This window comes from Pleurodeles waltl, unplaced genomic scaffold, assembly GCF_031143425.1.
Source record: "Pleurodeles waltl isolate 20211129_DDA unplaced genomic scaffold, aPleWal1.hap1.20221129 scaffold_197, whole genome shotgun sequence".
NCBI lineage: Eukaryota > Metazoa > Chordata > Amphibia > Caudata > Salamandridae > Pleurodeles > Pleurodeles waltl.
This window is the reverse complement of record NW_027149903.1, coordinates 256153-281131: the sequence shown is the minus strand read 5'-3', so window position 1 is coordinate 281131 and position 24979 is coordinate 256153. Positions and strand designations below refer to the sequence as shown.

General features: G+C 34.5%; 27 non-coding genes across 27 annotated transcripts; all 27 read left to right on the top strand.

Annotated features, from left to right (window-relative positions):
* Window positions 1-200: 200 nt before the first annotated feature.
* Window positions 201-273, top strand: TRNAK-UUU (transfer RNA lysine (anticodon UUU)). The gene has a single exon. It is a non-coding gene; the product is annotated as a tRNA-Lys (tRNA).
* A 309-nt stretch (window positions 274-582) lies between these two features.
* On the top strand, window positions 583-674 carry TRNAR-UCU (transfer RNA arginine (anticodon UCU)). The gene is given in 2 exon segments: window positions 583-619; window positions 639-674. It is a non-coding gene; the product is annotated as a tRNA-Arg (tRNA).
* Window positions 675-2084: 1410 nt separating this feature from the next.
* Window positions 2085-2157, top strand: TRNAK-UUU (transfer RNA lysine (anticodon UUU)). Its single transcript has one exon. It is a non-coding gene; the product is annotated as a tRNA-Lys (tRNA).
* A 309-nt stretch (window positions 2158-2466) lies between these two features.
* Window positions 2467-2558, top strand: TRNAR-UCU (transfer RNA arginine (anticodon UCU)). The gene is given in 2 exon segments: window positions 2467-2503; window positions 2523-2558. It is a non-coding gene; the product is annotated as a tRNA-Arg (tRNA).
* Window positions 2559-3968: 1410 nt separating this feature from the next.
* On the top strand, window positions 3969-4041 carry TRNAK-UUU (transfer RNA lysine (anticodon UUU)). Its single transcript has one exon. It is a non-coding gene; the product is annotated as a tRNA-Lys (tRNA).
* A 309-nt stretch (window positions 4042-4350) lies between these two features.
* TRNAR-UCU (transfer RNA arginine (anticodon UCU)) lies at window positions 4351-4442 on the top strand. The gene is given in 2 exon segments: window positions 4351-4387; window positions 4407-4442. It is a non-coding gene; the product is annotated as a tRNA-Arg (tRNA).
* A 1410-nt stretch (window positions 4443-5852) lies between these two features.
* TRNAK-UUU (transfer RNA lysine (anticodon UUU)) lies at window positions 5853-5925 on the top strand. The gene has a single exon. It is a non-coding gene; the product is annotated as a tRNA-Lys (tRNA).
* A 309-nt stretch (window positions 5926-6234) lies between these two features.
* On the top strand, window positions 6235-6326 carry TRNAR-UCU (transfer RNA arginine (anticodon UCU)). Its single transcript is given in 2 exon segments — window positions 6235-6271; window positions 6291-6326. It is a non-coding gene; the product is annotated as a tRNA-Arg (tRNA).
* Window positions 6327-7736: 1410 nt separating this feature from the next.
* TRNAK-UUU (transfer RNA lysine (anticodon UUU)) lies at window positions 7737-7809 on the top strand. Its single transcript has one exon. It is a non-coding gene; the product is annotated as a tRNA-Lys (tRNA).
* A 309-nt stretch (window positions 7810-8118) lies between these two features.
* Window positions 8119-8210, top strand: TRNAR-UCU (transfer RNA arginine (anticodon UCU)). The gene is given in 2 exon segments: window positions 8119-8155; window positions 8175-8210. It is a non-coding gene; the product is annotated as a tRNA-Arg (tRNA).
* A 1410-nt stretch (window positions 8211-9620) lies between these two features.
* Window positions 9621-9693, top strand: TRNAK-UUU (transfer RNA lysine (anticodon UUU)). The gene has a single exon. It is a non-coding gene; the product is annotated as a tRNA-Lys (tRNA).
* Window positions 9694-10002: 309 nt separating this feature from the next.
* On the top strand, window positions 10003-10094 carry TRNAR-UCU (transfer RNA arginine (anticodon UCU)). The gene is given in 2 exon segments: window positions 10003-10039; window positions 10059-10094. It is a non-coding gene; the product is annotated as a tRNA-Arg (tRNA).
* Window positions 10095-11504: 1410 nt separating this feature from the next.
* On the top strand, window positions 11505-11577 carry TRNAK-UUU (transfer RNA lysine (anticodon UUU)). The gene has a single exon. It is a non-coding gene; the product is annotated as a tRNA-Lys (tRNA).
* Window positions 11578-11886: 309 nt separating this feature from the next.
* TRNAR-UCU (transfer RNA arginine (anticodon UCU)) lies at window positions 11887-11978 on the top strand. Its single transcript is given in 2 exon segments — window positions 11887-11923; window positions 11943-11978. It is a non-coding gene; the product is annotated as a tRNA-Arg (tRNA).
* A 1410-nt stretch (window positions 11979-13388) lies between these two features.
* Window positions 13389-13461, top strand: TRNAK-UUU (transfer RNA lysine (anticodon UUU)). The gene has a single exon. It is a non-coding gene; the product is annotated as a tRNA-Lys (tRNA).
* Window positions 13462-13770: 309 nt separating this feature from the next.
* Window positions 13771-13862, top strand: TRNAR-UCU (transfer RNA arginine (anticodon UCU)). The gene is given in 2 exon segments: window positions 13771-13807; window positions 13827-13862. It is a non-coding gene; the product is annotated as a tRNA-Arg (tRNA).
* A 1410-nt stretch (window positions 13863-15272) lies between these two features.
* On the top strand, window positions 15273-15345 carry TRNAK-UUU (transfer RNA lysine (anticodon UUU)). Its single transcript has one exon. It is a non-coding gene; the product is annotated as a tRNA-Lys (tRNA).
* Window positions 15346-15654: 309 nt separating this feature from the next.
* Window positions 15655-15746, top strand: TRNAR-UCU (transfer RNA arginine (anticodon UCU)). Its single transcript is given in 2 exon segments — window positions 15655-15691; window positions 15711-15746. It is a non-coding gene; the product is annotated as a tRNA-Arg (tRNA).
* Window positions 15747-17156: 1410 nt separating this feature from the next.
* Window positions 17157-17229, top strand: TRNAK-UUU (transfer RNA lysine (anticodon UUU)). The gene has a single exon. It is a non-coding gene; the product is annotated as a tRNA-Lys (tRNA).
* Window positions 17230-17538: 309 nt separating this feature from the next.
* TRNAR-UCU (transfer RNA arginine (anticodon UCU)) lies at window positions 17539-17630 on the top strand. The gene is given in 2 exon segments: window positions 17539-17575; window positions 17595-17630. It is a non-coding gene; the product is annotated as a tRNA-Arg (tRNA).
* A 1410-nt stretch (window positions 17631-19040) lies between these two features.
* TRNAK-UUU (transfer RNA lysine (anticodon UUU)) lies at window positions 19041-19113 on the top strand. The gene has a single exon. It is a non-coding gene; the product is annotated as a tRNA-Lys (tRNA).
* Window positions 19114-19422: 309 nt separating this feature from the next.
* Window positions 19423-19514, top strand: TRNAR-UCU (transfer RNA arginine (anticodon UCU)). The gene is given in 2 exon segments: window positions 19423-19459; window positions 19479-19514. It is a non-coding gene; the product is annotated as a tRNA-Arg (tRNA).
* A 1410-nt stretch (window positions 19515-20924) lies between these two features.
* On the top strand, window positions 20925-20997 carry TRNAK-UUU (transfer RNA lysine (anticodon UUU)). Its single transcript has one exon. It is a non-coding gene; the product is annotated as a tRNA-Lys (tRNA).
* Window positions 20998-21306: 309 nt separating this feature from the next.
* Window positions 21307-21398, top strand: TRNAR-UCU (transfer RNA arginine (anticodon UCU)). Its single transcript is given in 2 exon segments — window positions 21307-21343; window positions 21363-21398. It is a non-coding gene; the product is annotated as a tRNA-Arg (tRNA).
* Window positions 21399-22808: 1410 nt separating this feature from the next.
* Window positions 22809-22881, top strand: TRNAK-UUU (transfer RNA lysine (anticodon UUU)). The gene has a single exon. It is a non-coding gene; the product is annotated as a tRNA-Lys (tRNA).
* Window positions 22882-23190: 309 nt separating this feature from the next.
* On the top strand, window positions 23191-23282 carry TRNAR-UCU (transfer RNA arginine (anticodon UCU)). Its single transcript is given in 2 exon segments — window positions 23191-23227; window positions 23247-23282. It is a non-coding gene; the product is annotated as a tRNA-Arg (tRNA).
* Window positions 23283-24692: 1410 nt separating this feature from the next.
* Window positions 24693-24765, top strand: TRNAK-UUU (transfer RNA lysine (anticodon UUU)). The gene has a single exon. It is a non-coding gene; the product is annotated as a tRNA-Lys (tRNA).
* The last annotated feature ends 214 nt before the right edge of the window (window positions 24766-24979 follow it).

Here is a 24979-nt window from a genome sequence, read left to right as displayed (position 1 = left end):
ATGAGATGGTACAAATTTCAGGACTTAAAGAGATAAAATATAATGCTGAGATGTCAAAAGCTTGAAATATCAATTCATGATAAAACTCTACGTATTGATTATCAATATATGTAATGATAATAATAAATGATTGTCAGTAAATGTAAGCTTGGTATCCTTCCAAATTGTTTTAATGTGATTTGAAGATTAGTGTAAGCAGAGCCTGGATAGCTCAGTCGGTAGAGCATCAGACTTTTAATCTGAGGGTCCAGGGTTCAAGTCCCTGTTCAGGCGGGGTGCTATGTTTAAGAAGAAGTACTCTTTTAGTTTCTATTGCATGATGAACAAGATATTACATTGACAGAATTGCAAAACCTTCTTAAATGGAGTTTTTTAAATTGTCAAGATTTTATCCGTCAGAGGCCTTTTGAGTAGACTTATCCAACTGTATCATGTAGTTTGGCATGTTGAATATCTTTTTCCCCATGCAATGCTCAACATGTAACCATGATTATAGTATCCTATCAACTTTGTAAAGTTGATCATCAGTTGCTTGCTCATTATTTTATTTCAGAATTTCTGAAAAGTTTCTTGGTGCAGGTTGGCTCTGTGGCGCAATGGATAGCGCATTGGACTTCTAGGAAAATGTTAAAAAAGGCATTCAAAGGCTGTGGGTTCGAATCCCACCAGAGTCAATATTATTGCTCAATTTCTTTCATAACGAATTGAAATAGCAATAAACAATGCAGCTTCAGCTTCACCCAAAATCATTTACCAAAATAGCCTTTGAAAGAAGGCCTGTTTTAAACAAAGAGTGCTTGAATAGAAAACATTGTATAATCAATATGCAAGAGGAAATTGTCAGGTGTACTGATGAAAATATAATTTACTAGATAGTAGGAGTTTCGGCCCTTTCTCAATTGTATACTGTCACTGAAGAAGCATGAATTCTAAGTCAGCAGAAAATGAGATAGTACATATTTCAGGACTTAAAATAGATGACATTTAATGCTGAGGTTTCAAAAGTTTGAAATATCAGTTCACTATCAAACGCTACATAATGCTTGTCAATATATGCAATCATATTCATAAATGTAGTGTCGGTTGGTATCCTTCCACATTGTTTTAAGATGAATTGAAGATGAAAGTTAGTAGACACTGGATAGTTCAGTGAGTGGCACAGCAGACTTTTAATATGAGTGTCCAAGTTTGAAGTTCCTGTTCAGGCAGTGTGTTACGTTTAAGAAGATGCACTCTTGAAGTTTCCACTGCTTGATGAATAAGATATTACATTAAGGGAATTGCAAAACCTTCTTATATGGAGTTGTTAAACTCCTTGCTGTTTTATCTGTGCTATGCCTTTTGAGTCGACTTAACACTTAACCAACTGCATTGTATGGTTTGACATGTTGAATATCATTTTTGCTATTCAATGCTCAACATAAATCCAGGATCATAGATTCCTAACAACTTTATAAAGTTGATGAGCAGCTGCTAGCTCATTATTTTATTTGATCATTTCTGTCCGACATCCTAAAAAGATTGGCTCTGTGGCACAATGGATACTGCTTTGGCTTTCAAGAGTAATGTAAAGAAGGCAGTCAAAAGTTGTGGTTTTGAATCCCACCAGAGGCAATGTTGTCCTACATTTCTTTTATAATGAATTGAAATTGCAATAAATAATGCAGCTTCTTCTTGCTCTGAAATCATTCACCAAAATGGCCTTTGAAAGAAGCCCTTTTTTCAACCGACACCACTTGAATAGAAAATATTGTATAATCTACATATAAGAGGAAATTGACAGGTAGACTGAGTAAAATATAATGTATTAGGCAGTAAGAGTTTTTGGTCCTTTCTTAATTGTGTATTGTCAATGAAGAAGCATGAATTCCGAATCAGCAGAAAATGAGATGGTACAAATTTCAGGACTTAAAGAGATAAAATATAATGCTGAGATGTCAAAAGCTTGAAATATCAATTCATGATAAAACTCTACATATTGATTATCAATATATGTAATGATAATAATAAATGATTGTCAGTAAATGTAAGGTTGGTATCCTTCCAAATTGTTTTAATGTGATTTGAAGATTAGAGTAAGCAGAGCCTGGATAGCTCAGTCGGTAGAGCATCAGACTTTTAATCTGAGGGTCCAGGGTTCAAGTCCCTGTTCAGGCGGGGTGCTATGTTTAAGAAGAAGTACTCTTTTAGTTTCTATTGCATGATGAACAAGATATTACATTGACAGAATTGCAAAACCTTCTTAAATGGAGTTTTTTAAATTGTCAAGATTTTATCCGTCAGAGGCCTTTTGAGTAGACTTATCCAACTGTATCATGTAGTTTGGCATGTTGAATATCTTTTTCCCCATGCAATGCTCAACATGTAACCATGATTATAGTATCCTATCAACTTTGTAAAGTTGATCATCAGTTGCTTGCTCATTATTTTATTTCAGAATTTCTGAAAAGTTTCTTGGTGCAGGTTGGCTCTGTGGCGCAATGGATAGCGCATTGGACTTCTAGGAAAATGTTAAAAAAGGCATTCAAAGGCTGTGGGTTCGAATCCCACCAGAGTCAATATTATTGCTCAATTTCTTTCATAACGAATTGAAATAGCAATAAACAATGCAGCTTCAGCTTCACCCAAAATCATTTACCAAAATAGCCTTTGAAAGAAGGCCTGTTTTAAACAAAGAGTGCTTGAATAGAAAACATTGTATAATCAATATGCAAGAGGAAATTGTCAGGTGTACTGATGAAAATATAATTTACTAGATAGTAGGAGTTTCGGCCCTTTCTCAATTGTATACTGTCACTGAAGAAGCATGAATTCTAAGTCAGCAGAAAATGAGATAGTACATATTTCAGGACTTAAAATAGATGACATTTAATGCTGAGGTTTCAAAAGTTTGAAATATCAGTTCACTATCAAACGCTACATAATGCTTGTCAATATATGCAATCATATTCATAAATATAGTGTCGGTTGGAATCCTTCCACATTGTTTTAAGATGAATTGAAGATGAAAGTTAGTAGACACTGGATAGTTCAGTGAGTGGCACAGCAGACTTTTAATATGAGTGTCCAGGTTTGAAGTTCCTGTTCAGGCAGTGTGTTATGTTTAAGAAGATGCACTCTTGAAGTTTCCACTGCTTGATGAATAAGATATTACATTAAGGGAATTGCAAAACCTTCTTATATGGAGTTGTTAAACTCCTTGCTGTTTTATCTGTGCTATGCCTTTTGAGTCGACTTAACACTTAACCAACTGCATTGTATGGTTTGACATGTTGAATATCATTTTTGCTATTCAATGCTCAACATAAATCCAGGATCATAGATTCCTAACAACTTCATAAAGTTGATGAGCAGCTGCTAGCTCATTATTTTATTTGATCATTTCTGTCCGACATCCTAAAAAGATTGGCTCTGTGGCACAATGGATAGTGCTTTGGCTTTCAAGAGTAATGTAAAGAAGGCATTCAAAAGTTGTGGTTTTGAATCCCACCAGAGGCAATGTTGTCCTACATTTCTTTTATAATGAATTGAAATTGCAATAAATAATGCAGCTTCTTCTTGCTCTGAAATCATTCACCAAAATGGCCTTTGAAAGAAGGCCTATTTTCAACCGACACCACTTGAATAGAAAATATTGTATAATCTACATATAAGAGGAAATTGACAGGTATACTGAGTAAAATATAATGTATTAGGCAGTAAGAGTTTTTGGTCCTTTCTTGATTGTGTATTGTCAATGAAGAAGCATGAATTCCGAATCAGCAGAAAATGAGATGGTACAAATTTCAGGACTTAAAGAGATAAAATATAATGCTGAGATGTCAAAAGCTTGAAATATCAATTCATGATAAAACTCTACGTATTGATTATCAATATATGTAATGATAATAATAAATGATTGTCAGTAAATGTAAGCTTGGTATCCTTCCAAATTGTTTTAATGTGATTTGAAGATTAGAGTAAGCAGAGCCTGGATAGCTCAGTCGGTAGAGCATCAGACTTTTAATCTGAGGGTCCAGGGTTCAAGTCCCTGTTCAGGCGGGGTGCTATGTTTAAGAAGAAGTACTCTTTTAGTTTCTATTGCATGATGAACAAGATATTACATTGACAGAATTGCAAAACCTTCTTAAATGGAGTTTTTTAAATTGTCAAGATTTTATCCGTCAGAGGCCTTTTGAGTAGACTTATCCAACTGTATCATGTAGTTTGGCATGTTGAATATCTTTTTCCCCATGCAATGCTCAACATGTAACCATGATTATAGTATCCTATCAACTTTGTAAAGTTGATCATCAGTTGCTTGCTCATTATTTTATTTCAGAATTTCTGAAAAGTTTCTTGGTGCAGGTTGGCTCTGTGGCGCAATGGATAGCGCATTGGACTTCTAGGAAAATGTTAAAAAAGGCATTCAAAGGCTGTGGGTTCGAATCCCACCAGAGTCAATATTATTGCTCAATTTCTTTCATAACGAATTGAAATAGCAATAAACAATGCAGCTTCAGCTTCACCCAAAATCATTTACCAAAATAGCCTTTGAAAGAAGGCCTGTTTTAAACAAAGAGTGCTTGAATAGAAAACATTGTATAATCAATATGCAAGAGGAAATTGTCAGGTGTACTGATGAAAATATAATTTACTAGATAGTAGGAGTTTCGGCCCTTTCTCAATTGTATACTGTCACTGAAGAAGCATGAATTCTAAGTCAGCAGAAAATGAGATAGTACATATTTCAGGACTTAAAATAGATGACATTTAATGCTGAGGTTTCAAAAGTTTGAAATATCAGTTCACTATCAAACGCTACATAATGCTTGTCAATATATGCAATCATATTCATAAATATAGTGTCGGTTGGTATCCTTCCACATTGTTTTAAGATGAATTGAAGATGAAAGTTAGTAGACACTGGATAGTTCAGTGAGTGGCACAGCAGACTTTTAATATGAGTGTCCAGGTTTGAAGTTCCTGTTCAGGCAGTGTGTTATGTTTAAGAAGATGCACTCTTGAAGTTTCCACTGCTTGATGAATAAGATATTACATTAAGGGAATTGCAAAACCTTCTTATATGGAGTTGTTAAACTCCTTGCTGTTTTATCTGTGCTATGCCTTTTGAGTCGACTTAACACTTAACCAACTGCATTGTATGGTTTGACATGTTGAATATCATTTTTGCTATTCAATGCTCAACATAAATCCAGGATCATAGATTCCTAACAACTTTATAAAGTTGATGAGCAGCTGCTAGCTCATTATTTTATTTGATCATTTCTGTCCGACATCCTAAAAAGATTGGCTCTGTGGCACAATGGATACTGCTTTGGCTTTCAAGAGTAATGTAAAGAAGGCAGTCAAAAGTTGTGGTTTTGAATCCCACCAGAGGCAATGTTGTCCTACATTTCTTTTATAATGAATTGAAATTGCAATAAATAATGCAGCTTCTTCTTGCTCTGAAATCATTCACCAAAATGGCCTTTGAAAGAAGCCCTTTTTTCAACCGACACCACTTGAATAGAAAATATTGTATAATCTACATATAAGAGGAAATTGACAGGTAGACTGAGTAAAATATAATGTATTAGGCAGTAAGAGTTTTTGGTCCTTTCTTAATTGTGTATTGTCAATGAAGAAGCATGAATTCCGAATCAGCAGAAAATGAGATGGTACAAATTTCAGGACTTAAAGAGATAAAATATAATGCTGAGATGTCAAAAGCTTGAAATATCAATTCATGATAAAACTCTACGTATTGATTATCAATATATGTAATGATAATAATAAATGATTGTCAGTAAATGTAAGCTTGGTATCCTTCCAAATTGTTTTAATGTGATTTGAAGATTAGAGTAAGCAGAGCCTGGATAGCTCAGTCGGTAGAGCATCAGACTTTTAATCTGAGGGTCCAGGGTTCAAGTCCCTGTTCAGGCGGGGTGCTATGTTTAAGAAGAAGTACTCTTTTAGTTTCTATTGCATGATGAACAAGATATTACATTGACAGAATTGCAAAACCTTCTTAAATGGAGTTTTTTAAATTGTCAAGATTTTATCCGTCAGAGGCCTTTTGAGTAGACTTATCCAACTGTATCATGTAGTTTGGCATGTTGAATATCTTTTTCCCCATGCAATGCTCAACATGTAACCATGATTATAGTATCCTATCAACTTTGTAAAGTTGATCATCAGTTGCTGGCTCATTATTTTATTTCAGAATTTCTGAAAAGTTTCTTGGTGCAGGTTGGCTCTGTGGCGCAATGGATAGCGCATTGGACTTCTAGGAAAATGTTAAAAAAGGCATTCAAAGGCTGTGGGTTCGAATCCCACCAGAGTCAATATTATTGCTCAATTTCTTTCATAACGAATTGAAATAGCAATAAACAATGCAGCTTCAGCTTCACCCAAAATCATTTACCAAAATAGCCTTTGAAAGAAGGCCTGTTTTAAACAAAGAGTGCTTGAATAGAAAACATTGTATAATCAATATGCAAGAGGAAATTGTCAGGTGTACTGATGAAAATATAATTTACTAGATAGTAGGAGTTTCGGCCCTTTCTCAATTGTATACTGTCACTGAAGAAGCATGAATTCTAAGTCAGCAGAAAATGAGATAGTACATATTTCAGGACTTAAAATAGATGACATTTAATGCTGAGGTTTCAAAAGTTTGAAATATCAGTTCACTATCAAACGCTACATAATGCTTGTCAATATATGCAATCATATTCATAAATGTAGTGTCGGTTGGTATCCTTCCACATTGTTTTAAGATGAATTGAAGATGAAAGTTAGTAGACACTGGATAGTTCAGTGAGTGGCACAGCAGACTTTTAATATGAGTGTCCAAGTTTGAAGTTCCTGTTCAGGCAGTGTGTTACGTTTAAGAAGATGCACTCTTGAAGTTTCCACTGCTTGATGAATAAGATATTACATTAAGGGAATTGCAAAACCTTCTTATATGGAGTTGTTAAACTCCTTGCTGTTTTATCTGTGCTATGCCTTTTGAGTCGACTTAACACTTAACCAACTGCATTGTATGGTTTGACATGTTGAATATCATTTTTGCTATTCAATGCTCAACATAAATCCAGGATCATAGATTCCTAACAACTTTATAAAGTTGATGAGCAGCTGCTAGCTCATTATTTTATTTGATCATTTCTGTCCGACATCCTAAAAAGATTGGCTCTGTGGCACAATGGATACTGCTTTGGCTTTCAAGAGTAATGTAAAGAAGGCAGTCAAAAGTTGTGGTTTTGAATCCCACCAGAGGCAATGTTGTCCTACATTTCTTTTATAATGAATTGAAATTGCAATAAATAATGCAGCTTCTTCTTGCTCTGAAATCATTCACCAAAATGGCCTTTGAAAGAAGCCCTTTTTTCAACCGACACCACTTGAATAGAAAATATTGTATAATCTACATATAAGAGGAAATTGACAGGTAGACTGAGTAAAATATAATGTATTAGGCAGTAAGAGTTTTTGGTCCTTTCTTAATTGTGTATTGTCAATGAAGAAGCATGAATTCCGAATCAGCAGAAAATGAGATGGTACAAATTTCAGGACTTAAAGAGATAAAATATAATGCTGAGATGTCAAAAGCTTGAAATATCAATTCATGATAAAACTCTACATATTGATTATCAATATATGTAATGATAATAATAAATGATTGTCAGTAAATGTAAGGTTGGTATCCTTCCAAATTGTTTTAATGTGATTTGAAGATTAGAGTAAGCAGAGCCTGGATAGCTCAGTCGGTAGAGCATCAGACTTTTAATCTGAGGGTCCAGGGTTCAAGTCCCTGTTCAGGCGGGGTGCTATGTTTAAGAAGAAGTACTCTTTTAGTTTCTATTGCATGATGAACAAGATATTACATTGACAGAATTGCAAAACCTTCTTAAATGGAGTTTTTTAAATTGTCAAGATTTTATCCGTCAGAGGCCTTTTGAGTAGACTTATCCAACTGTATCATGTAGTTTGGCATGTTGAATATCTTTTTCCCCATGCAATGCTCAACATGTAACCATGATTATAGTATCCTATCAACTTTGTAAAGTTGATCATCAGTTGCTTGCTCATTATTTTATTTCAGAATTTCTGAAAAGTTTCTTGGTGCAGGTTGGCTCTGTGGCGCAATGGATAGCGCATTGGACTTCTAGGAAAATGTTAAAAAAGGCATTCAAAGGCTGTGGGTTCGAATCCCACCAGAGTCAATATTATTGCTCAATTTCTTTCATAACGAATTGAAATAGCAATAAACAATGCAGCTTCAGCTTCACCCAAAATCATTTACCAAAATAGCCTTTGAAAGAAGGCCTGTTTTAAACAAAGAGTGCTTGAATAGAAAACATTGTATAATCAATATGCAAGAGGAAATTGTCAGGTGTACTGATGAAAATATAATTTACTAGATAGTAGGAGTTTCGGCCCTTTCTCAATTGTATACTGTCACTGAAGAAGCATGAATTCTAAGTCAGCAGAAAATGAGATAGTACATATTTCAGGACTTAAAATAGATGACATTTAATGCTGAGGTTTCAAAAGTTTGAAATATCAGTTCACTATCAAACGCTACATAATGCTTGTCAATATATGCAATCATATTCATAAATATAGTGTCGGTTGGAATCCTTCCACATTGTTTTAAGATGAATTGAAGATGAAAGTTAGTAGACACTGGATAGTTCAGTGAGTGGCACAGCAGACTTTTAATATGAGTGTCCAGGTTTGAAGTTCCTGTTCAGGCAGTGTGTTATGTTTAAGAAGATGCACTCTTGAAGTTTCCACTGCTTGATGAATAAGATATTACATTAAGGGAATTGCAAAACCTTCTTATATGGAGTTGTTAAACTCCTTGCTGTTTTATCTGTGCTATGCCTTTTGAGTCGACTTAACACTTAACCAACTGCATTGTATGGTTTGACATGTTGAATATCATTTTTGCTATTCAATGCTCAACATAAATCCAGGATCATAGATTCCTAACAACTTCATAAAGTTGATGAGCAGCTGCTAGCTCATTATTTTATTTGATCATTTCTGTCCGACATCCTAAAAAGATTGGCTCTGTGGCACAATGGATAGTGCTTTGGCTTTCAAGAGTAATGTAAAGAAGGCATTCAAAAGTTGTGGTTTTGAATCCCACCAGAGGCAATGTTGTCCTACATTTCTTTTATAATGAATTGAAATTGCAATAAATAATGCAGCTTCTTCTTGCTCTGAAATCATTCACCAAAATGGCCTTTGAAAGAAGGCCTATTTTCAACCGACACCACTTGAATAGAAAATATTGTATAATCTACATATAAGAGGAAATTGACAGGTATACTGAGTAAAATATAATGTATTAGGCAGTAAGAGTTTTTGGTCCTTTCTTGATTGTGTATTGTCAATGAAGAAGCATGAATTCCGAATCAGCAGAAAATGAGATGGTACAAATTTCAGGACTTAAAGAGATAAAATATAATGCTGAGATGTCAAAAGCTTGAAATATCAATTCATGATAAAACTCTACGTATTGATTATCAATATATGTAATGATAATAATAAATGATTGTCAGTAAATGTAAGCTTGGTATCCTTCCAAATTGTTTTAATGTGATTTGAAGATTAGAGTAAGCAGAGCCTGGATAGCTCAGTCGGTAGAGCATCAGACTTTTAATCTGAGGGTCCAGGGTTCAAGTCCCTGTTCAGGCGGGGTGCTATGTTTAAGAAGAAGTACTCTTTTAGTTTCTATTGCATGATGAACAAGATATTACATTGACAGAATTGCAAAACCTTCTTAAATGGAGTTTTTTAAATTGTCAAGATTTTATCCGTCAGAGGCCTTTTGAGTAGACTTATCCAACTGTATCATGTAGTTTGGCATGTTGAATATCTTTTTCCCCATGCAATGCTCAACATGTAACCATGATTATAGTATCCTATCAACTTTGTAAAGTTGATCATCAGTTGCTTGCTCATTATTTTATTTCAGAATTTCTGAAAAGTTTCTTGGTGCAGGTTGGCTCTGTGGCGCAATGGATAGCGCATTGGACTTCTAGGAAAATGTTAAAAAAGGCATTCAAAGGCTGTGGGTTCGAATCCCACCAGAGTCAATATTATTGCTCAATTTCTTTCATAACGAATTGAAATAGCAATAAACAATGCAGCTTCAGCTTCACCCAAAATCATTTACCAAAATAGCCTTTGAAAGAAGGCCTGTTTTAAACAAAGAGTGCTTGAATAGAAAACATTGTATAATCAATATGCAAGAGGAAATTGTCAGGTGTACTGATGAAAATATAATTTACTAGATAGTAGGAGTTTCGGCCCTTTCTCAATTGTATACTGTCACTGAAGAAGCATGAATTCTAAGTCAGCAGAAAATGAGATAGTACATATTTCAGGACTTAAAATAGATGACATTTAATGCTGAGGTTTCAAAAGTTTGAAATATCAGTTCACTATCAAACGCTACATAATGCTTGTCAATATATGCAATCATATTCATAAATATAGTGTCGGTTGGTATCCTTCCACATTGTTTTAAGATGAATTGAAGATGAAAGTTAGTAGACACTGGATAGTTCAGTGAGTGGCACAGCAGACTTTTAATATGAGTGTCCAGGTTTGAAGTTCCTGTTCAGGCAGTGTGTTATGTTTAAGAAGATGCACTCTTGAAGTTTCCACTGCTTGATGAATAAGATATTACATTAAGGGAATTGCAAAACCTTCTTATATGGAGTTGTTAAACTCCTTGCTGTTTTATCTGTGCTATGCCTTTTGAGTCGACTTAACACTTAACCAACTGCATTGTATGGTTTGACATGTTGAATATCATTTTTGCTATTCAATGCTCAACATAAATCCAGGATCATAGATTCCTAACAACTTTATAAAGTTGATGAGCAGCTGCTAGCTCATTATTTTATTTGATCATTTCTGTCCGACATCCTAAAAAGATTGGCTCTGTGGCACAATGGATACTGCTTTGGCTTTCAAGAGTAATGTAAAGAAGGCAGTCAAAAGTTGTGGTTTTGAATCCCACCAGAGGCAATGTTGTCCTACATTTCTTTTATAATGAATTGAAATTGCAATAAATAATGCAGCTTCTTCTTGCTCTGAAATCATTCACCAAAATGGCCTTTGAAAGAAGCCCTTTTTTCAACCGACACCACTTGAATAGAAAATATTGTATAATCTACATATAAGAGGAAATTGACAGGTAGACTGAGTAAAATATAATGTATTAGGCAGTAAGAGTTTTTGGTCCTTTCTTGATTGTGTATTGTCAATGAAGAAGCATGAATTCCGAATCAGCAGAAAATGAGATGGTACAAATTTCAGGACTTAAAGAGATAAAATATAATGCTGAGATGTCAAAAGCTTGAAATATCAATTCATGATAAAACTCTACGTATTGATTATCAATATATGTAATGATAATAATAAATGATTGTCAGTAAATGTAAGCTTGGTATCCTTCCAAATTGTTTTAATGTGATTTGAAGATTAGAGTAAGCAGAGCCTGGATAGCTCAGTCGGTAGAGCATCAGACTTTTAATCTGAGGGTCCAGGGTTCAAGTCCCTGTTCAGGCGGGGTGCTATGTTTAAGAAGAAGTACTCTTTTAGTTTCTATTGCATGATGAACAAGATATTACATTGACAGAATTGCAAAACCTTCTTAAATGGAGTTTTTTAAATTGTCAAGATTTTATCCGTCAGAGGCCTTTTGAGTAGACTTATCCAACTGTATCATGTAGTTTGGCATGTTGAATATCTTTTTCCCCATGCAATGCTCAACATGTAACCATGATTATAGTATCCTATCAACTTTGTAAAGTTGATCATCAGTTGCTGGCTCATTATTTTATTTCAGAATTTCTGAAAAGTTTCTTGGTGCAGGTTGGCTCTGTGGCGCAATGGATAGCGCATTGGACTTCTAGGAAAATGTTAAAAAAGGCATTCAAAGGCTGTGGGTTCGAATCCCACCAGAGTCAATATTATTGCTCAATTTCTTTCATAACGAATTGAAATAGCAATAAACAATGCAGCTTCAGCTTCACCCAAAATCATTTACCAAAATAGCCTTTGAAAGAAGGCCTGTTTTAAACAAAGAGTGCTTGAATAGAAAACATTGTATAATCAATATGCAAGAGGAAATTGTCAGGTGTACTGATGAAAATATAATTTACTAGATAGTAGGAGTTTCGGCCCTTTCTCAATTGTATACTGTCACTGAAGAAGCATGAATTCTAAGTCAGCAGAAAATGAGATAGTACATATTTCAGGACTTAAAATAGATGACATTTAATGCTGAGGTTTCAAAAGTTTGAAATATCAGTTCACTATCAAACGCTACATAATGCTTGTCAATATATGCAATCATATTCATAAATGTAGTGTCGGTTGGTATCCTTCCACATTGTTTTAAGATGAATTGAAGATGAAAGTTAGTAGACACTGGATAGTTCAGTGAGTGGCACAGCAGACTTTTAATATGAGTGTCCAAGTTTGAAGTTCCTGTTCAGGCAGTGTGTTACGTTTAAGAAGATGCACTCTTGAAGTTTCCACTGCTTGATGAATAAGATATTACATTAAGGGAATTGCAAAACCTTCTTATATGGAGTTGTTAAACTCCTTGCTGTTTTATCTGTGCTATGCCTTTTGAGTCGACTTAACACTTAACCAACTGCATTGTATGGTTTGACATGTTGAATATCATTTTTGCTATTCAATGCTCAACATAAATCCAGGATCATAGATTCCTAACAACTTTATAAAGTTGATGAGCAGCTGCTAGCTCATTATTTTATTTGATCATTTCTGTCCGACATCCTAAAAAGATTGGCTCTGTGGCACAATGGATACTGCTTTGGCTTTCAAGAGTAATGTAAAGAAGGCAGTCAAAAGTTGTGGTTTTGAATCCCACCAGAGGCAATGTTGTCCTACATTTCTTTTATAATGAATTGAAATTGCAATAAATAATGCAGCTTCTTCTTGCTCTGAAATCATTCACCAAAATGGCCTTTGAAAGAAGCCCTTTTTTCAACCGACACCACTTGAATAGAAAATATTGTATAATCTACATATAAGAGGAAATTGACAGGTAGACTGAGTAAAATATAATGTATTAGGCAGTAAGAGTTTTTGGTCCTTTCTTAATTGTGTATTGTCAATGAAGAAGCATGAATTCCGAATCAGCAGAAAATGAGATGGTACAAATTTCAGGACTTAAAGAGATAAAATATAATGCTGAGATGTCAAAAGCTTGAAATATCAATTCATGATAAAACTCTACATATTGATTATCAATATATGTAATGATAATAATAAATGATTGTCAGTAAATGTAAGGTTGGTATCCTTCCAAATTGTTTTAATGTGATTTGAAGATTAGAGTAAGCAGAGCCTGGATAGCTCAGTCGGTAGAGCATCAGACTTTTAATCTGAGGGTCCAGGGTTCAAGTCCCTGTTCAGGCGGGGTGCTATGTTTAAGAAGAAGTACTCTTTTAGTTTCTATTGCATGATGAACAAGATATTACATTGACAGAATTGCAAAACCTTCTTAAATGGAGTTTTTTAAATTGTCAAGATTTTATCCGTCAGAGGCCTTTTGAGTAGACTTATCCAACTGTATCATGTAGTTTGGCATGTTGAATATCTTTTTCCCCATGCAATGCTCAACATGTAACCATGATTATAGTATCCTATCAACTTTGTAAAGTTGATCATCAGTTGCTTGCTCATTATTTTATTTCAGAATTTCTGAAAAGTTTCTTGGTGCAGGTTGGCTCTGTGGCGCAATGGATAGCGCATTGGACTTCTAGGAAAATGTTAAAAAAGGCATTCAAAGGCTGTGGGTTCGAATCCCACCAGAGTCAATATTATTGCTCAATTTCTTTCATAACGAATTGAAATAGCAATAAACAATGCAGCTTCAGCTTCACCCAAAATCATTTACCAAAATAGCCTTTGAAAGAAGGCCTGTTTTAAACAAAGAGTGCTTGAATAGAAAACATTGTATAATCAATATGCAAGAGGAAATTGTCAGGTGTACTGATGAAAATATAATTTACTAGATAGTAGGAGTTTCGGCCCTTTCTCAATTGTATACTGTCACTGAAGAAGCATGAATTCTAAGTCAGCAGAAAATGAGATAGTACATATTTCAGGACTTAAAATAGATGACATTTAATGCTGAGGTTTCAAAAGTTTGAAATATCAGTTCACTATCAAACGCTACATAATGCTTGTCAATATATGCAATCATATTCATAAATATAGTGTCGGTTGGAATCCTTCCACATTGTTTTAAGATGAATTGAAGATGAAAGTTAGTAGACACTGGATAGTTCAGTGAGTGGCACAGCAGACTTTTAATATGAGTGTCCAGGTTTGAAGTTCCTGTTCAGGCAGTGTGTTATGTTTAAGAAGATGCACTCTTGAAGTTTCCACTGCTTGATGAATAAGATATTACATTAAGGGAATTGCAAAACCTTCTTATATGGAGTTGTTAAACTCCTTGCTGTTTTATCTGTGCTATGCCTTTTGAGTCGACTTAACACTTAACCAACTGCATTGTATGGTTTGACATGTTGAATATCATTTTTGCTATTCAATGCTCAACATAAATCCAGGATCATAGATTCCTAACAACTTCATAAAGTTGATGAGCAGCTGCTAGCTCATTATTTTATTTGATCATTTCTGTCCGACATCCTAAAAAGATTGGCTCTGTGGCACAATGGATAGTGCTTTGGCTTTCAAGAGTAATGTAAAGAAGGCATTCAAAAGTTGTGGTTTTGAATCCCACCAGAGGCAATGTTGTCCTACATTTCTTTTATAATGAATTGAAATTGCAATAAATAATGCAGCTTCTTCTTGCTCTGAAATCATTCACCAAAATGGCCTTTGAAAGAAGGCCTATTTTCAACCGACACCACTTGAATAGAAAATATTGTATAATCTACATATAAGAGGAAATTGACAGGTATACTGAGTAAAATATAATGTATTAGGCAGTAAGAGTTTTTGGTCCTTTCTTGATTGTGTATTGTCAATGAAGAAGCATGAATTCCGAATCAGCAGAAAATGAGATGGTACAAATTTCAGGACTTAAAGAGATAAAATATAATGCTGAGATGTCAAAAGCTTGAAATATCAATTCATGATAAAACTCTACGTATTGATTATCAATATATGTAATGATAATAATAAATGATTGTCAGTAAATGTAAGCTTGGTATCCTTCCAAATTGTTTTAATGTGATTTGAAGATTAGAGTAAGCAGAGCCTGGATAGCTCAGTCGGTAGAGCATCAGACTTTTAATCTGAGGGTCCAGGGTTCAAGTCCCTGTTCAGGCGGGGTGCTATGTTTAAGAAGAAGTACTCTTTTAGTTTCTATTGCATGATGAACAAGATATTACATTGACAGAATTGCAAAACCTTCTTAAATGGAGTTTTTTAAATTGTCAAGATTTTATCCGTCAGAGGCCTTTTGAGTAGACTTATCCAACTGTATCATGTAGTTTGGCATGTTGAATATCTTTTTCCCCATGCAATGCTCAACATGTAACCATGATTATAGTATCCTATCAACTTTGTAAAGTTGATCATCAGTTGCTTGCTCATTATTTTATTTCAGAATTTCTGAAAAGTTTCTTGGTGCAGGTTGGCTCTGTGGCGCAATGGATAGCGCATTGGACTTCTAGGAAAATGTTAAAAAAGGCATTCAAAGGCTGTGGGTTCGAATCCCACCAGAGTCAATATTATTGCTCAATTTCTTTCATAACGAATTGAAATAGCAATAAACAATGCAGCTTCAGCTTCACCCAAAATCATTTACCAAAATAGCCTTTGAAAGAAGGCCTGTTTTAAACAAAGAGTGCTTGAATAGAAAACATTGTATAATCAATATGCAAGAGGAAATTGTCAGGTGTACTGATGAAAATATAATTTACTAGATAGTAGGAGTTTCGGCCCTTTCTCAATTGTATACTGTCACTGAAGAAGCATGAATTCTAAGTCAGCAGAAAATGAGATAGTACATATTTCAGGACTTAAAATAGATGACATTTAATGCTGAGGTTTCAAAAGTTTGAAATATCAGTTCACTATCAAACGCTACATAATGCTTGTCAATATATGCAATCATATTCATAAATATAGTGTCGGTTGGTATCCTTCCACATTGTTTTAAGATGAATTGAAGATGAAAGTTAGTAGACACTGGATAGTTCAGTGAGTGGCACAGCAGACTTTTAATATGAGTGTCCAGGTTTGAAGTTCCTGTTCAGGCAGTGTGTTATGTTTAAGAAGATGCACTCTTGAAGTTTCCACTGCTTGATGAATAAGATATTACATTAAGGGAATTGCAAAACCTTCTTATATGGAGTTGTTAAACTCCTTGCTGTTTTATCTGTGCTATGCCTTTTGAGTCGACTTAACACTTAACCAACTGCATTGTATGGTTTGACATGTTGAATATCATTTTTGCTATTCAATGCTCAACATAAATCCAGGATCATAGATTCCTAACAACTTTATAAAGTTGATGAGCAGCTGCTAGCTCATTATTTTATTTGATCATTTCTGTCCGACATCCTAAAAAGATTGGCTCTGTGGCACAATGGATACTGCTTTGGCTTTCAAGAGTAATGTAAAGAAGGCAGTCAAAAGTTGTGGTTTTGAATCCCACCAGAGGCAATGTTGTCCTACATTTCTTTTATAATGAATTGAAATTGCAATAAATAATGCAGCTTCTTCTTGCTCTGAAATCATTCACCAAAATGGCCTTTGAAAGAAGCCCTTTTTTCAACCGACACCACTTGAATAGAAAATATTGTATAATCTACATATAAGAGGAAATTGACAGGTAGACTGAGTAAAATATAATGTATTAGGCAGTAAGAGTTTTTGGTCCTTTCTTAATTGTGTATTGTCAATGAAGAAGCATGAATTCCGAATCAGCAGAAAATGAGATGGTACAAATTTCAGGACTTAAAGAGATAAAATATAATGCTGAGATGTCAAAAGCTTGAAATATCAATTCATGATAAAACTCTACATATTGATTATCAATATATGTAATGATAATAATAAATGATTGTCAGTAAATGTAAGGTTGGTATCCTTCCAAATTGTTTTAATGTGATTTGAAGATTAGAGTAAGCAGAGCCTGGATAGCTCAGTCGGTAGAGCATCAGACTTTTAATCTGAGGGTCCAGGGTTCAAGTCCCTGTTCAGGCGGGGTGCTATGTTTAAGAAGAAGTACTCTTTTAGTTTCTATTGCATGATGAACAAGATATTACATTGACAGAATTGCAAAACCTTCTTAAATGGAGTTTTTTAAATTGTCAAGATTTTATCCGTCAGAGGCCTTTTGAGTAGACTTATCCAACTGTATCACGTAGTTTGGCATGTTGAATATCTTTTTCCCCATGCAATGCTCAACATGTAACCATGATTATAGTATCCTATCAACTTTGTAAAGTTGATCATCAGTTGCTTGCTCATTATTTTATTTCAGAATTTCTGAAAAGTTTCTTGGTGCAGGTTGGCTCTGTGGCGCAATGGATAGCGCATTGGACTTCTAGGAAAATGTTAAAAAAGGCATTCAAAGGCTGTGGGTTCGAATCCCACCAGAGTCAATATTATTACTCAATTTCTTTCATAACGAATTGAAATAGCAATAAACAATGCAGCTTCAGCTTCACCCAAAATCATTTACCAAAATAGCCTTTGAAAGAAGGCCTGTTTTAAACAAAGAGTGCTTGAATAGAAAACATTGTATAATCAATATGCAAGAGGAAATTGTCAGGTGTACTGATGAAAATATAATTTACTAGATAGTAGGAGTTTCGGCCCTTTCTCAATTGTATACTGTCACTGAAGAAGCATGAATTCTAAGTCAGCAGAAAATGAGATAGTACATATTTCAGGACTTAAAATAGATGACATTTAATGCTGAGGTTTCAAAAGTTTGAAATATCAGTTCACTATCAAACGCTACATAATGCTTGTCAATATATGCAATCATATTCATAAATATAGTGTCGGTTGGAATCCTTCCACATTGTTTTAAGATGAATTGAAGATGAAAGTTAGTAGACACTGGATAGTTCAGTGAGTGGCACAGCAGACTTTTAATATGAGTGTCCAGGTTTGAAGTTCCTGTTCAGGCAGTGTGTTATGTTTAAGAAGATGCACTCTTGAAGTTTCCACTGCTTGATGAATAAGATATTACATTAAGGGAATTGCAAAACCTTCTTATATGGAGTTGTTAAACTCCTTGCTGTTTTATCTGTGCTATGCCTTTTGAGTCGACTTAACACTTAACCAACTGCATTGTATGGTTTGACATGTTGAATATCATTTTTGCTATTCAATGCTCAACATAAATCCAGGATCATAGATTCCTAACAACTTCATAAAGTTGATGAGCAGCTGCTAGCTCATTATTTTATTTGATCATTTCTGTCCGACATCCTAAAAAGATTGGCTCTGTGGCACAATGGATACTGCTTTGGCTTTCAAGAGTAATGTAAAGAAGGCAGTCAAAAGTTGTGGTTTTGAATCCCACCAGAGGCAATGTTGTCCTACATTTCTTTTATAATGAATTGAAATTGCAATAAATAATGCAGCTTCTTCTTGCTCTGAAATCATTCACCAAAATGGCCTTTGAAAGAAGCCCTTTTTTCAACCGACACCACTTGAATAGAAAATATTGTATAATCTACATATAAGAGGAAATTGACAGGTAGACTGAGTAAAATATAATGTATTAGGCAGTAAGAGTTTTTGGTCCTTTCTTAATTGTGTATTGTCAATGAAGAAGCATGAATTCCGAATCAGCAGAAAATGAGATGGTACAAATTTCAGGACTTAAAGAGATAAAATATAATGCTGAGATGTCAAAAGCTTGAAATATCAATTCATGATAAAACTCTACATATTGATTATCAATATATGTAATGATAATAATAAATGATTGTCAGTAAATGTAAGGTTGGTATCCTTCCAAATTGTTTTAATGTGATTTGAAGATTAGAGTAAGCAGAGCCTGGATAGCTCAGTCGGTAGAGCATCAGACTTTTAATCTGAGGGTCCAGGGTTCAAGTCCCTGTTCAGGCGGGGTGCTATGTTTAAGAAGAAGTACTCTTTTAGTTTCTATTGCATGATGAACAAGATATTACATTGACAGAATTGCAAAACCTTCTTAAATGGAGTTTTTTAAATTGTCAAGATTTTATCCGTCAGAGGCCTTTTGAGTAGACTTATCCAACTGTATCATGTAGTTTGGCATGTTGAATATCTTTTTCCCCATGCAATGCTCAACATGTAACCATGATTATAGTATCCTATCAACTTTGTAAAGTTGATCATCAGTTGCTTGCTCATTATTTTATTTCAGAATTTCTGAAAAGTTTCTTGGTGCAGGTTGGCTCTGTGGCGCAATGGATAGCGCATTGGACTTCTAGGAAAATGTTAAAAAAGGCATTCAAAGGCTGTGGGTTCGAATCCCACCAGAGTCAATATTATTGCTCAATTTCTTTCATAACGAATTGAAATAGCAATAAACAATGCAGCTTCAGCTTCACCCAAAATCATTTACCAAAATAGCCTTTGAAAGAAGGCCTGTTTTAAACAAAGAGTGCTTGAATAGAAAACATTGTATAATCAATATGCAAGAGGAAATTGTCAGGTGTACTGATGAAAATATAATTTACTAGATAGTAGGAGTTTCGGCCCTTTCTCAATTGTATACTGTCACTGAAGAAGCATGAATTCTAAGTCAGCAGAAAATGAGATAGTACATATTTCAGGACTTAAAATAGATGACATTTAATGCTGAGGTTTCAAAAGTTTGAAATATCAGTTCACTATCAAACGCTACATAATGCTTGTCAATATATGCAATCATATTCATAAATATAGTGTCGGTTGGAATCCTTCCACATTGTTTTAAGATGAATTGAAGATGAAAGTTAGTAGACACTGGATAGTTCAGTGAGTGGCACAGCAGACTTTTAATATGAGTGTCCAGGTTTGAAGTTCCTGTTCAGGCAGTGTGTTATGTTTAAGAAGATGCACTCTTGAAGTTTCCACTGCTTGATGAATAAGATATTACATTAAGGGAATTGCAAAACCTTCTTATATGGAGTTGTTAAACTCCTTGCTGTTTTATCTGTGCTATGCCTTTTGAGTCGACTTAACACTTAACCAACTGCATTGTATGGTTTGACATGTTGAATATCATTTTTGCTATTCAATGCTCAACATAAATCCAGGATCATAGATTCCTAACAACTTTATAAAGTTGATGAGCAGCTGCTAGCTCATTATTTTATTTGATCATTTCTGTCCGACATCCTAAAAAGATTGGCTCTGTGGCACAATGGATACTGCTTTGGCTTTCAAGAGTAATGTAAAGAAGGCAGTCAAAAGTTGTGGTTTTGAATCCCACCAGAGGCAATGTTGTCCTACATTTCTTTTATAATGAATTGAAATTGCAATAAATAATGCAGCTTCTTCTTGCTCTGAAATCATTCACCAAAATGGCCTTTGAAAGAAGCCCTTTTTTCAACCGACACCACTTGAATAGAAAATATTGTATAATCTACATATAAGAGGAAATTGACAGGTAGACTGAGTAAAATATAATGTATTAGGCAGTAAGAGTTTTTGGTCCTTTCTTAATTGTGTATTGTCAATGAAGAAGCATGAATTCCGAATCAGCAGAAAATGAGATGGTACAAATTTCAGGACTTAAAGAGATAAAATATAATGCTGAGATGTCAAAAGCTTGAAATATCAATTCATGATAAAACTCTACATATTGATTATCAATATATGTAATGATAATAATAAATGATTGTCAGTAAATGTAAGGTTGGTATCCTTCCAAATTGTTTTAATGTGATTTGAAGATTAGAGTAAGCAGAGCCTGGATAGCTCAGTCGGTAGAGCATCAGACTTTTAATCTGAGGGTCCAGGGTTCAAGTCCCTGTTCAGGCGGGGTGCTATGTTTAAGAAGAAGTACTCTTTTAGTTTCTATTGCATGATGAACAAGATATTACATTGACAGAATTGCAAAACCTTCTTAAATGGAGTTTTTTAAATTGTCAAGATTTTATCCGTCAGAGGCCTTTTGAGTAGACTTATCCAACTGTATCATGTAGTTTGGCATGTTGAATATCTTTTTCCCCATGCAATGCTCAACATGTAACCATGATTATAGTATCCTATCAACTTTGTAAAGTTGATCATCAGTTGCTTGCTCATTATTTTATTTCAGAATTTCTGAAAAGTTTCTTGGTGCAGGTTGGCTCTGTGGCGCAATGGATAGCGCATTGGACTTCTAGGAAAATGTTAAAAAAGGCATTCAAAGGCTGTGGGTTCGAATCCCACCAGAGTCAATATTATTGCTCAATTTCTTTCATAACGAATTGAAATAGCAATAAACAATGCAGCTTCAGCTTCACCCAAAATCATTTACCAAAATAGCCTTTGAAAGAAGGCCTGTTTTAAACAAAGAGTGCTTGAATAGAAAACATTGTATAATCAATATGCAAGAGGAAATTGTCAGGTGTACTGATGAAAATATAATTTACTAGATAGTAGGAGTTTCGGCCCTTTCTCAATTGTATACTGTCACTGAAGAAGCATGAATTCTAAGTCAGCAGAAAATGAGATAGTACATATTTCAGGACTTAAAATAGATGACATTTAATGCTGAGGTTTCAAAAGTTTGAAATATCAGTTCACTATCAAACGCTACATAATGCTTGTCAATATATGCAATCATATTCATAAATATAGTGTCGGTTGGAATCCTTCCACATTGTTTTAAGATGAATTGAAGATGAAAGTTAGTAGACACTGGATAGTTCAGTGAGTGGCACAGCAGACTTTTAATATGAGTGTCCAGGTTTGAAGTTCCTGTTCAGGCAGTGTGTTATGTTTAAGAAGATGCACTCTTGAAGTTTCCACTGCTTGATGAATAAGATATTACATTAAGGGAATTGCAAAACCTTCTTATATGGAGTTGTTAAACTCCTTGCTGTTTTATCTGTGCTATGCCTTTTGAGTCGACTTAACACTTAACCAACTGCATTGTATGGTTTGACATGTTGAATATCATTTTTGCTATTCAATGCTCAACATAAATCCAGGATCATAGATTCCTAACAACTTCATAAAGTTGATGAGCAGCTGCTAGCTCATTATTTTATTTGATCATTTCTGTCCGACATCCTAAAATGATTGGCTCTGTGGCACAATGGATAGTGCTTTGGCTTTCAAGAGTAATGTAAAGAAGGCATTCAAAAGTTGTGGTTTTGAATCCCACCAGAGGCAATGTTGTCCTACATTTCTTTTATAATGAATTGAAATTGCAATAAATAATGCAGCTTCTTCTTGCTCTGAAATCATTCACCAAAATGGCCTTTGAAAGAAGGCCTATTTTCAACCGACACCACTTGAATAGAAAATATTGTATAATCTACATATAAGAGGAAATTGACAGGTATACTGAGTAAAATATAATGTATTAGGCAGTAAGAGTTTTTGGTCCTTTCTTGATTGTGTATTGTCAATGAAGAAGCATGAATTCCGAATCAGCAGAAAATGAGATGGTACAAATTTCAGGACTTAAAGAGATAAAATATAATGCTGAGATGTCAAAAGCTTGAAATATCAATTCATGATAAAACTCTACGTATTGATTATCAATATATGTAATGATAATAATAAATGATTGTCAGTAAATGTAAGCTTGGTATCCTTCCAAATTGTTTTAATGTGATTTGAAGATTAGAGTAAGCAGAGCCTGGATAGCTCAGTCGGTAGAGCATCAGACTTTTAATCTGAGGGTCCAGGGTTCAAGTCCCTGTTCAGGCGGGGTGCTATGTTTAAGAAGAAGTACTCTTTTAGTTTCTATTGCATGATGAACAAGATATTACATTGACAGAATTGCAAAACCTTCTTAAATGGAGTTTTTTAAATTGTCAAGATTTTATCCGTCAGAGGCCTTTTGAGTAGACTTATCCAACTGTATCATGTAGTTTGGCATGTTGAATATCTTTTTCCCCATGCAATGCTCAACATGTAACCATGATTATAGTATCCTATCAACTTTGTAAAGTTGATCATCAGTTGCTTGCTCATTATTTTATTTCAGAATTTCTGAAAAGTTTCTTGGTGCAGGTTGGCTCTGTGGCGCAATGGATAGCGCATTGGACTTCTAGGAAAATGTTAAAAAAGGCATTCAAAGGCTGTGGGTTCGAATCCCACCAGAGTCAATATTATTGCTCAATTTCTTTCATAACGAATTGAAATAGCAATAAACAATGCAGCTTCAGCTTCACCCAAAATCATTTACCAAAATAGCCTTTGAAAGAAGGCCTGTTTTAAACAAAGAGTGCTTGAATAGAAAACATTGTATAATCAATATGCAAGAGGAAATTGTCAGGTGTACTGATGAAAATATAATTTACTAGATAGTAGGAGTTTCGGCCCTTTCTCAATTGTATACTGTCACTGAAGAAGCATGAATTCTAAGTCAGCAGAAAATGAGATAGTACATATTTCAGGACTTAAAATAGATGACATTTAATGCTGAGGTTTCAAAAGTTTGAAATATCAGTTCACTATCAAACGCTACATAATGCTTGTCAATATATGCAATCATATTCATAAATATAGTGTCGGTTGGAATCCTTCCACATTGTTTTAAGATGAATTGAAGATGAAAGTTAGTAGACACTGGATAGTTCAGTGAGTGGCACAGCAGACTTTTAATATGAGTGTCCAGGTTTGAAGTTCCTGTTCAGGCAGTGTGTTATGTTTAAGAAGATGCACTCTTGAAGTTTCCACTGCTTGATGAATAAGATATTACATTAAGGGAATTGCAAAACCTTCTTATATGGAGTTGTTAAACTCCTTGCTGTTTTATCTGTGCTATGCCTTTTGAGTCGACTTAACACTTAACCAACTGCATTGTATGGTTTGACATGTTGAATATCATTTTTGCTATTCAATGCTCAACATAAATCCAGGATCATAGATTCCTAACAACTTCATAAAGTTGATGAGCAGCTGCTAGCTCATTATTTTATTTGATCATTTCTGTCCGACATCCTAAAAAGATTGGCTCTGTGGCACAATGGATAGTGCTTTGGCTTTCAAGAGTAATGTAAAGAAGGCATTCAAAAGTTGTGGTTTTGAATCCCACCAGAGGCAATGTTGTCCTACATTTCTTTTATAATGAATTGAAATTGCAATAAATAATGCAGCTTCTTCTTGCTCTGAAATCATTCACCAAAATGGCCTTTGAAAGAAGGCCTATTTTCAACCGACACCACTTGAATAGAAAATATTGTATAATCTACATATAAGAGGAAATTGACAGGTATACTGAGTAAAATATAATGTATTAGGCAGTAAGAGTTTTTGGTCCTTTCTTGATTGTGTATTGTCAATGAAGAAGCATGAATTCCGAATCAGCAGAAAATGAGATGGTACAAATTTCAGGACTTAAAGAGATAAAATATAATGCTGAGATGTCAAAAGCTTGAAATATCAATTCATGATAAAACTCTACGTATTGATTATCAATATATGTAATGATAATAATAAATGATTGTCAGTAAATGTAAGCTTGGTATCCTTCCAAATTGTTTTAATGTGATTTGAAGATTAGAGTAAGCAGAGCCTGGATAGCTCAGTCGGTAGAGCATCAGACTTTTAATCTGAGGGTCCAGGGTTCAAGTCCCTGTTCAGGCGGGGTGCTATGTTTAAGAAGAAGTACTCTTTTAGTTTCTATTGCATGATGAACAAGATATTACATTGACAGAATTGCAAAACCTTCTTAAATGGAGTTTTTTAAATTGTCAAGATTTTATCCGTCAGAGGCCTTTTGAGTAGACTTATCCAACTGTATCATGTAGTTTGGCATGTTGAATATCTTTTTCCCCATGCAATGCTCAACATGTAACCA